The sequence below is a fragment of the Tachypleus tridentatus genome, chromosome 1 (genome assembly GCF_004210375.1).
Source record: "Tachypleus tridentatus isolate NWPU-2018 chromosome 1, ASM421037v1, whole genome shotgun sequence".
NCBI classification, from domain to species: domain Eukaryota; kingdom Metazoa; phylum Arthropoda; class Merostomata; order Xiphosura; family Limulidae; genus Tachypleus; species Tachypleus tridentatus.
This window is the reverse complement of record NC_134825.1, coordinates 103,283,540-103,294,987: the sequence shown is the minus strand read 5'-3', so window position 1 is coordinate 103,294,987 and position 11,448 is coordinate 103,283,540. Positions and strand designations below refer to the sequence as shown.

Here is an 11,448-nt window from a genome sequence, read left to right as displayed (position 1 = left end):
TGACTTTTTATTGGATATAAATAAATATAGTTTATGACATCAGAAAGAACCACTGGTAATTTGTGAAAGAAAGAATGTGAGAGGCAAGTGTGGTAAGTGAGTCTGATTTTCTTATTTATGACTCTGTAAACTAATCATATTGAAGGCTTTAAAAATATGCTTTACTTCAGCAATAACTATGTTACAACAAATAATTTATACTACATCTTCTACTTTTAGGAGAAAAAAATAAATAAGAGAAGAGACAAGAACTAGAGGGTAAATTACACAATTTTCATACTGTGGGAATTTAAACATTTTTTTAAAGTATTTTCTTATAAAATTAAGAATTTAAAACTTATGTAACATTAATTATTAAACATGTTTTTATGTCATGTTTATTCATATACAATGACATTAAAGTGAGATAGTTACACTTTAAACATAACTGAAAATGTGACATAAGCCCTATGACCTATCCTCAAAATGAGGATTAACCAATTTACCACATTCTGCATTTCATTCATTTTTAACTCATTTTGAAACAGCCCATAAAAGGTCTCAAAAGGAGAAAAGTTGGTTGGTTGGTTGATTTAGTGTGTTATGGCACAAAGCAGCTAGGCTATCTGCACCAAACATCCTATAAAAAAGGTAAAAATAAATTAAAAGTTGTAAAATACATAAAAGAAAACGAAGGTAAAACAAAACAGCATTGAAAAACAGGAAAAGCATAAAACCAAAGTTGAAACCTGGTCTACAATGTTAAGAGAGAAAACAGAGAAAGAGAAGTTGTGAAGGTCTTTCTCCAGCATAATGTTAATGATCATAACTCGCCAAGAAGACTAACAGGTACGTACAAGAACCACCATCAGTCACCTGAAGTAGGCCTTTCCAGTCCTGGTTCCAGGTTGTGTGTCAAAACAGCCATTATTAAAAGGTAAAGTGATAAAAATTTTAAAAGACATGTAGTAAAATTGCAATAATAATTAGCCAAATGTCCAGTAAAAAGTTAAAAGTAAAGTAAATGTAGTAAAATTTGTAAAATGAAATGAAGGTAAAAACAAAACAGCAATTAAAAACATAAATGGCATAAAACCAATGTTGACATCCAGTCTACAAAGTTGTAAAGGACTTTTTTCGCATAATGGTAATGATCATAACCCACCAGGAAGACTAACAGGTAAGTACAAGAACCACTGTCAGTCACCTGAAGTTGGCCTTTCCAGTCCTGGTTCCAGGTTATTTGACATTATGGCCAGATTCAAAATGTAAAGTAATAAAAGTGTTAAAACACATGCAGCAAAACTGTAATAACAACTCGCCAGGACGACTAACGAGTAGTTCAAACAGCAACGTTACTCACCTGAATTTGGCCTCTTTCCAATTTCAAATTGAACTAGAGAGATTGTGACTTTTAAAGGGAGCCACAATTAAAAAGATATAATGAATAAATATCAAACACTTAAATGACATTATAAAGATTAATGGCCATTAAAAAACTAACAACTTTATGAAGGTGGTCAGAGTCACCGTCAACAATAACACTGTCTAATGTTACAGACAAACCTTGGGACAGAACATGTTTAAAATAGTGCCATTGTTGAGAGTCATAACGATGGCAAGAATGTAAAACGTGTCTTACAGTGATTTGAGTGTTACACAAACTACACACTACTATATCAAGAAAAGCAAAAGCTTTCTCCTCGAGTATCAGCGATGCTCCGGATATCAGCTACCTCTTGGCCATCAGTGAGTAATATGGAGAGGGGGACAGAATTGTAGTGCCCAGTGACCTTTCAAATCCTGTCCCATATGACCTTGGAACTGGTGGTAGAAGATATGCTAGTTGTGATCTTAATCCAAGATTCCTTCTGGATTTGACGTCTTACCCGCCTAGCATGTGCACGAGCCCATTGGAAAGCGATGTGGTTCGAAAGTGTGGGATATCTACAAAAAGTATCCCAGGCCCGTTTTTGAGCCTTCCGTGCCAAGTGGCAAGCAGGATTCCACCACAGACGAGGATATCGTGGAAAACGTGTCGATGTTGTAGGAATACACTGAGCAGTTGCTTGTATAATACAGTCAGTTACTGCTGCAACACAGTCGTCTATTGATGGCTGATTCACGATGGCAGGATCAAGTTCTGCGAGAGCAGTGAAAGTAGACCAGTCTGCCTGATCCACCTTCCACCTGGGCACGCAAGTAGGGTGGCATCGAACATGGCCAGTCTCTCTCAAAAGTATAGGAAAATGATCATTGCCTTGTGGATTAGTGTCAACCCTCCATGAAAAATGGAAAAATAATGAAGGGGAGCAAACTGAGAGATCAATAGCAGTAAATCACTGACTAGGTGCATGAAAGTAAGTGGAAGAACCAGTATTGAAAAGAGAAAGACTGTGATCAGAGAGCATACGCTCTACAGATCGACCCTTCCTATCAATAACAGCACTTCCCAGAGTGGATGATGTCCATTAAAGTCCCCAGGAGTAGATATGGAGACGGCAACTGTTCAACGAGAGCATCAAGGTCTGATTGATCATATGTCTCTCAAGGGACAGGTAGAGAGAACAAACAGTGATGGTATGACCCAAGGAAACACGGATGGCTACTGCCTCCAAGAGTGTGTTGAGTGACAAGAACAGGGTGGGAATATGCTGATCAACCAATAGTGCCACCCCTTCACGTACTCGTCCATCACGCAGCCTGTCAATTCTGTTCAGAGAAAACTGCCAAATGGTGACTGTATTAGCAGGTTTTAGAAATTTTTCTTGTAAGGAAAGACATACAGGATGATAGAAAGCAATCAGTCTTTTGATATTATCCAGATTAGAACGTTAACCTCGACAGTTCCATTGTATCAAGGTGGCTATTTTTAATGATGGGAAGGCGAAGTGGCCGGAGAACCCTTTTGTTTACGACCACGCCTTTTTTTCCTTACTGTCCTTATTCGAGGAGGTCTATCGACCTCCATGGATCCTGCTCTGGTTCGATGGGGCAGGTCGTTGTTGTTGGAAGGGATTTCAGTGACTGAGGATGCCAACGAATGATTGTTTTGCATCGTGGGGTTGGAGAAAAAGATGTTTCAGAAGAAATGCCTGTATTTGAAACCAAAGAATGTGGATCCTGAGATTTGTTAAACTGTATGGGAGGAACAGAGATGGGTGTAGAAGTCGATTCATCAACCTTTTCATCCACGGAGGTCAAAAGGCTTTTCATTTGTTTTGAAAAAGTTTGTCTTGGAAGTACAGAGAGATTTGTTTGCACTCCAACTGTAGTTGTGGAATGAAGTGCAGCAGCATATGTCCGAGATGGAGTGGTGGACAGCAATTTCCAAGCCTCAGGATAACTAATATTATGGGTCGTTTTCAAATGCTGCACCTCTTTTTCTTCCAAATATTTTGGGCAAGAATGAAAATTGGAAGGGTGGGAACCATTACAGTTTACAAAATGTGGGTCTGTGTGACATTCATAGGCATCGTAGTCCTTGCCACCACAACGAGCAGGGAACCACGACATGACGTCTTTGAGTGGCCTAACCTCTGACACTGGAAACATCAGAGGGTTTGGAATGTACGGCCGTAACCTGCAAATTAGATAACCTGCCTTAATAGTGGCTGGTGCACGTGGTGATGTAAATGTCAAAACGAGGGTATATTCTGGCAGTGTAACTCCGTCTTTGCGAGTGGAGATGAACCTCACTGCAGAATCTCCTTGAGTGCAGAGACCAGTGAGAATCTCTGACTCGGGGATATTCTTCAAAACCCTCTCAACAATAACTCCTCATGATGAATTCAAGGTAGCATGAGGGGTAACCTCAATAGGTACATCCCCAATTGCCTTTGAATTCAAGAGGAGTTCACTGTGTTGGGATGTGGATGTTTCAACCAATATGTCTCCAGATCGAAGCTTCTTTACTGACTTTGGAGAGTCAGCAAGTCCCTCTAGTCCCTTCTGAATAAAAAAGGGGTACATTTGCCCTAAAGAATTTTCTGAAAGAGAATGTAATGTAAGAAAATGGGGTACAGGTATTACAGATGTTGAAAACTGCTGCTCAGAGTCTTCAAGACATGGTCGTTTACCTAGTTACTGTTTTTCACTATTTTATTTAAATTTTTTGTTGGAGGATCCAAAGAAAAAAGGAAAGTTTTGGTACCCACTGACCCCACCCATCGTGGAGCCCTACGAGGGGACACACTATGTCATGCAAGGTACATTGCAGCAACGCCAGGGTTTTGTGAGCACTATACCCAAACACCAGCATCAAACACAATGTCCACAACACCTGTTGAGAACTTCCAACACTGGTACTTGGTTGACTCTAGCCCAAATGGACCAGCTGAATGACCCAAGGGGGGCCACCCATAAACTGCCCGTCTACAGAAATTCAAGGCCAAAGTGGTGTGTTAGGGTTGGACCCCTCAACCACCAGGATCCTCTCCTCACCTTCACAGGTTGCCACACACGGCAAACACATGGGTGGATGTTTAGATCCCAGAGGAGGTAAACTGAAAGAAACAGAACCTTCCTGGGAGGTCCCCTCACCATGTACAGGAATCCACACCGAGGGGGCTGAGGGTTAAAAGACCTCTGAATGAGCAAAGTGGATATTTGTATAGTTTATGTCTAGGACTATTTCTGAAGAATGATTTGAAGTTGGTTGGTTATTGTCGTGAAGGAGACAAATGAAGTTGGAGGAGAAAAGGAGGGGCACTCTATGTTGAAAATAGGGAAAACGGTGTCAGGGGCGGGGGGAGGCAAAGAGGGCAGGAAAACATATTGACATTGGTATTGCATGAAGTACAGGAGTGTAGAAAGGTATAAGAATAATACAACACATGATAACGTACCTCTTTTCAGGGCCTGGGTATAGAAATACCCAAAACTTTGCTGTGGGGGGGAGACGAGAGTACCCCGATAAAACCCACTTTCACTTTCAAACATCTAAGAACACCCTTTACATTACTACGCTCAGTTACACAACCCCCTTCAAACATGTGATCAGCTATTGGTCAGTTACCTCTTTTTTTGTGAACCTGACAATGACCGAAAAGGTCAAAATGTTGTTCGCTCCTATATGTAAAAAATTTTCCCAAACCAAACAAGCCGTTTCTACATATACATTTTTATCTAGAAGTGAGTTTTCTCGTGAGCACTGTACTTTTGTTTTACATCAATGTATGATTTTTGTTGTTTGTTTTCGAACCACGTTCTGGATCGTGTTCACTCTTATTTGTGAGAAAATGGTTTGTTTTGAATTTTGCACAAAGCTACATGAGGGCGATCTGCGCTACGAGAAAATGGTTTGTTTTGAATTTCGTGCAAAGCAACTTCAGGGCTATCTGCACGACAAGAAAATGGTTTGTTTTGAATTTTGCGCAAAGCTACTTGAGGGCTATCTGCGCTTCGAGAAAATAGTTTGTTTTAAATTCCGTGCTAAGCTACTCGAGGTCTATCTGGGTTACGAAAAAATGGAGCCACTGCTAGTTGTTTATTTCCTTCTCAACATTAGCTGTAAATCTGTAGTTTTCTTGTATGTGTATCACTGATGAGTTGCTCTTGGTGACAACAGACGATTAGCCAAAAAGTACTGCTACTGCCACTCACTGGTTCAGTGATAAACCTACGGACTTCCAGCACTAAAATTTGGTTTTTAGATTCCCCATGGTAAACAGTTTGGATGGTTCATTAAACAACTTTGCAACAAGAATATAATAATAACACTTAAAAGGATTTCAAAACAACAAGCACTATCATTGGAAATTTGAAATTGTCTCTTCTTTTTCTTTGCCCCTAGTGGCACAGAAGTATGTCTGATGACTCGCACAGCTAGAAACTGGGTTTTGAATCATGTGGTGGGCAAAGTATAGATAGCCCATTGTATAGCTTTGTGCTTACTTCAAAACAAACCAAACTAAAATATTTTGCCTTTAATAAACAGTAACACATTACCTGTTTTGTTTTGTGTTTAAACAGGAATACATGACTTGCTTCATTTTCAACAAAATGCATGACTTGTTTTCTCTTAACAAGAATACATGACTTGTTTGGCAAGAAAAACACTTTATCCATAATTTACAACTACTGACTAGAACGTAGTAAAAACAAACACTCCAACATATCCTGAAAGATTAATTATTGGTATAACTCTCAAATATCTAGAGAATAAATAATGTCATCATTTGGGTCACGATTTCATCAAACCATAAAATTAGAAGCATGTCTAAAATAAACAATTGAAACTGAATGTGTAGTACTTCCACATAAAAAAACGCCAGAAGTAGTCACCTATGAGGAAGATGCAGGAAGTTTGATGGCAAATCATTACCGAATTACACTTTACCATCTTGTATACAAGAGTTGTATTACAGGAGATATAGCAAAGTTACAGCTAATTAACGCTGTAGACCACTCACTCGTGAAAAATAAAGATGACTTCTCCACAAGACATCATGATGTAGGCAAAACAAATACCTCATAAGATCAATACTGGCAGTTCAACTACAATATGCCAGTTGGCTTAATGACAGCAACTTGCAAAAGAGGCTGAAACATACAAAGAAATCAAAGGTTTTAAATAACAAGGGGGGTGTAAAATCCAAATACTTGTCCTTGTGCATCATTATGAATTGTTATGGAAAAATGAATCAATCTTTAAGATTAAAAAAGTATAATTTCACAAAGAATAATTCCAGCAACTGCCAAGGATTTACTCTTCCTTGGAATGTTTGTCTGGATGAAAATGTTTTTCAGTGATGGATTTTTTGGAGAGGATATTAGTAAGTTCAAGACAATGAAGCAAGTAGAGAGAAGACAGTCTTTACCTCTGGGAATGGCTTATGGCAATCTTTGGTGTAATCATTTGAATTACGTCATGAACCTGCTGCACTTCATTGACTAATTGTATGTGTTTTCTTTGAAGAACCATAAAATGCTATTGCATACAGGGTGAACTTTTCTAATGCTTATGATGAGCCAATAACATTTCTGAAACAATCGAAGATAGAAAAGGTGTGAATCATTTCATTAATAAAGTTTCCTGGGACACAGATTCAGCAGATAAATTTCATTTACAGACCTATTTAAGACTCAATCTGTGTGAAATAAGGGGATTTCTTGAGCTGTGCTCTCAGTATAGTCATTCTGTAAAACTGTTGTGATACAACTTGTCATCTACACTATTATTATTTGAAAGATCAAGGTAGGACGCTGGAATTTTGTAGTTCGGAGTTCTGTACAGCAAGATGACTCCATAAACAATTTAACTGGATAACTTAAATGTTGTGCACCACTTTGAACAGTTATAGAAATACTGATACATTATTCACAAAACCATTTATAAATAAAGAACGTGTGCAAGTACTGTGATAAGTGAGATGCATGAGAGTGAAGACAACAAACCCAAGTTACAGTAGAAATTGCTGAAGCTAGAATATTCACAAATGATGTTGACCTAACGTGGTGCAACACTCAACTTTGAAGACGTTAAGGAAAAAGATATGCATCTGAAACTAATTATTCAGTAGATCAAGAATAATGTAGAAAAACTCTCAATTCCAACAGTTTTTAAGTACAACCTTAAGAAAATGATGTACTTGGCACAATGGGATTCATTTTGCCCACAAGAAAGTCTATGTTGGAAATTGAAAATACCAATGGACAGAAACATGACTTCAGTTGGTACTTCCAATGTCTACATTCTGAATTGCTTCAACACTGAAATATGACAGCTAGATACTTATGCATTAAGAAGACAGTAAGATTATCCTTTAATTTGGTTAAATGTTAAGGATCTGTAGAGACTTGATATAAATCATGTGAACTATGCTCTCAACAAAAAAGTCCACAAAAGAAACAGTAAGGTGTCTTCAGCATTATGATGTTGGAGCACCACCACTTGACAAAATACTGTTAATTGTCTTGATCTGCTGTCACAAAGCAATAGTAAAATACAAATACCTATGGTTACCTATACAATTACGTATTTTGAATCACTTAACAATTTATATGGATATATATAAGAAAACATGGGTTTAAAATCTTTGAGTAATACTTATGAGTTACAAAATTACAGTATAAAAGCTGTAGACAACATACAATTGTCACTGACAGTTGAGAGAGAAGTTAAGGTGTCATTGGAACCACTGCACATGCATTAATAGGACAGTTAATCAGCAGGACTTCACAATTAATCTGCAGAAAGGCTAAGAACCATCACTAAGGTCATACAGGAATTTACTGGTACATTGTTGTACAGGTGTTGGTGAGGGTCACATTTTGTACTCAAATGAATGAGTGATCCAGTTCATATGATCCACAAGGATTAGTACCAGCCAAAGTTCAACCACTATGATTGTCTTTGTAAGTAATTTGGTGAGAGAAAGACATGTTTGATAAATTTATAGAACTTGTTTTGTGGAAGGTCAACCCGTCTTGAATTCCTGTAGAAACCACTTTCAAAAGATCACTAGGAATAGACACACAAGTGAATTTTCTCAAATAACTACCTTGGGAGAACTCCATTAGTGATAACAAGTGTCAATAATATACAAGAGGACATCCCATATGTATAACACAACTCTCAGAAAATAAAACAATAAAAAATAGACTTGTTGAATGGCCAATCATGTTTGATTTTGAATTACCATTATTCAAAGGACTTCTCAACCCAGTAAGTAGTCAGTGTTGTAAGCTATCATTAAATGTTTGTTTGATAGTTATATTTTCTTGAAATAGTAAAAGAGTATGATGTGAATATGAGAATCAATGAATTGAGTAATTTGTTTTTACATTTTACACAGATATGCAAGTACTATCTGCACCAGCCATACTTAATTTAGCATGGATAGACTAGAGAGAGGTAAGATAGTAAGCACCACACATCTTGGGTTTCCATCTTTCCAATGATTAGAAGGTATGACCACCACATTATAACAACAGCTGAAAAAGCGAGTATGTTTGTTAATGGAGATTCAAACCTGCTTCCTGCAAGTTGCAAGTCAAGCACCCTAACCACCAGGCCATACGAGTGATTATTGTCTTCAATTACTACCTGTTAGACAGTCATACAATAATTTTATCTCTGACTGAAATCCTGCAACTAAGTCTTATGTTTGAGAAATATAAACACACATTAGTTTTTGATAAGTCCTCTCAGAAGTTATTTGAACCATTATAACATTAATAAATTCTGCTCTAGAACATATTAAATCAGGTAATGACATGAAATACTTTGGTAAATAAGGTTTAATTTCTTACTAATGAAAAAAACACTTCATAATAATACATCAAGGGATATTTCTTCAGAAATACTCATATATTCAGAACAAGAAAATACATAAATTTCAAAACCTAAAGCAAATCATGTTGAACATACATACAGCCATGTGAAAAAATTAGGACACCCTATGTAAAGCCTATATATTTTGTAACATTTTTGGATATATAGATATTTAATCTCAATTTTAACAACACTGAGAGTTTATTGGAATGTAACTAAACAATTAAAACTGAAGAAAAGACTTTTCAAGTTCTCCTGTAAATGTCATGCTACCATAATGCATATTTGAACTGAGGAAAAGTTAGGACACCCTACCCCCTAATAGCTAGTGTTACCAAAGGCTGAAATAACTACAATGAGACACTTCTTGTTGCCACATATACAAGTCTCTGACATCGGTCTGAAGAAAGTTTGCCCCACTCCTCAATGCAGAATTCTGTCAGCTGTGAGATGTTTGAGGGGTTTCTTGCATGTACAGCCTGTTTCAAGTCATCCTACAGCATCTCAATAGGATTAAGATCTGGGCTTTGACTCGACCATTCCAGGACTTTCCATTTCTTAGTTTTCAGCCAGTCCTTGGTGGATTTACTGGTATGTTTTGGGTCATTGTCGTGTTGCAGGGTCCAGTTCCACTTCAGCTTTAATTTTCTTACAGATGGTCTCACATGATCCTCAAGCACTCTCTGATACACAGTAGAATTCATGGTGGATTCTATGATTGTGAGCTGTCGAGGTCCTGCTGCAGCAAAGCAGCCCCAAACCATGACACTTGCACTTCCATGCTTCACAGATGGTATGAGGTTCTTTTCCTAGAATCCTGTATTTGATTTATGCCAAACATGTCCTCTGTTCTAGTGTTCAAATAATTCAGTTTTTGACTTATCTGTCCAAAGAACATTATTCCAGAAGTCCTGGCCTTTGTCTACATTCTCTCTGGCAAACTTCAGTCTGGCTTTGATGTTTCTCTTATGGAGAAATGGTTTCCTCCTTGCACACCTCCGATGCAAGTTAAACTTGTGTAGTATCTTTCTGATTGTAGAGGCATGCACCTTCACATCAACAGTAGCCAGAGCCTGCTGTAGGTCCCGTTATGACATGTTAGGGTGTTTGGATACCTCTTTTAGCATCTTGCAGTCTGCTCTCGGGGTGAACTTGCTTGGACGACCAGACCTGGGCATGTTTACAGTTATTTTGAAAGCCCTCCACTTGTTCATTATTTTCTGGACAGTGGAATGGGTGATTTCAAACTCTTTTGAGATCTTTTTAAATCCCTTACCAGACTCATAATTTTCTTTCTGAAGACCTCAGACAGCTCTTTTGCTCTCATCATGGTGCTCACTCTCACTTCAACAGTCAGGAGCACACCAAACTAAATGTCTAAGGTTTAAATAGGGCAAGCCTCATTTACAATGTTGAGTAACGATCTTCTAATCACTTGCACCTGGTGTGATACACCTGTGTGTGAGTTGAATCATTTTATGCAGGTATAAATGTGGGGGGTGTCCTAACTTTTTCCTCAGTTCAAATATGCATTTTTGTAGCATGACATTTAGAGAAGATCTTGAAAAGTCTTTTCTTCAGTTTTAATTGTTTAGTTATATTTCTAAAAACTCTCAGTATTGTTAAAATTGAGATTAAATATCTATACATCTAAAAATGTGACAAAAATACACAGGCTTTCATAGGGTGTCCTGACATTTTCACATGACTGTACTTTCTAATGAGATGGTGCAATCGTCACCCAAAATTAATCTGTCTGTCATTTTTACAGTACTTCAGTTATCTACAAATGATACGAACAATGGTTTTCATCGAGTCAGTAGAAAACCCTCATTTAAAGTAAAAAATTAAGTCACTGTTACGGAATTACCTTCAAAATTAACAAAATACATTAAACTAGCTCTCTGGTTCTCTTTGCTTGGTTTTTTTAATGTCAATAGTTATTTTGGTTAAGTTATTAATGAGTTTGTCAGATAAAATTAAAATAAAACATGTGAGATTATGGTTTTCAAACAATTACACCTTGAAACCAAATAAAAATTACTTTCACTATCAACTTCTATAGTTGTGATATATTATGTAGATTGCCTTGATTGGGGTAACAATAATAGCAACTGAGTAATTTAAAGACTGCAACTACAATAAAATGCAGGATAATTCCATAGTAGAGCCCTAATATGCAGGCATAATTA

The 11,448-nt window shown here is 37.3% G+C and overlaps 1 long non-coding RNA gene across 1 annotated transcript in view; it reads right to left on the bottom strand.

Annotated features, from left to right (window-relative positions):
- Window positions 1-601: 601 nt before the first annotated feature.
- The window catches only part of LOC143257295 (uncharacterized), a 38,818-nt gene continuing 27,971 nt past the window's right edge, over window positions 602-11,448 (bottom strand). The window contains exon 3 of the long non-coding RNA XR_013031770.1: window positions 602-619. This is a non-coding gene — a long non-coding RNA (uncharacterized LOC143257295). The remainder of the gene's footprint in view (window positions 620-11,448) is intronic.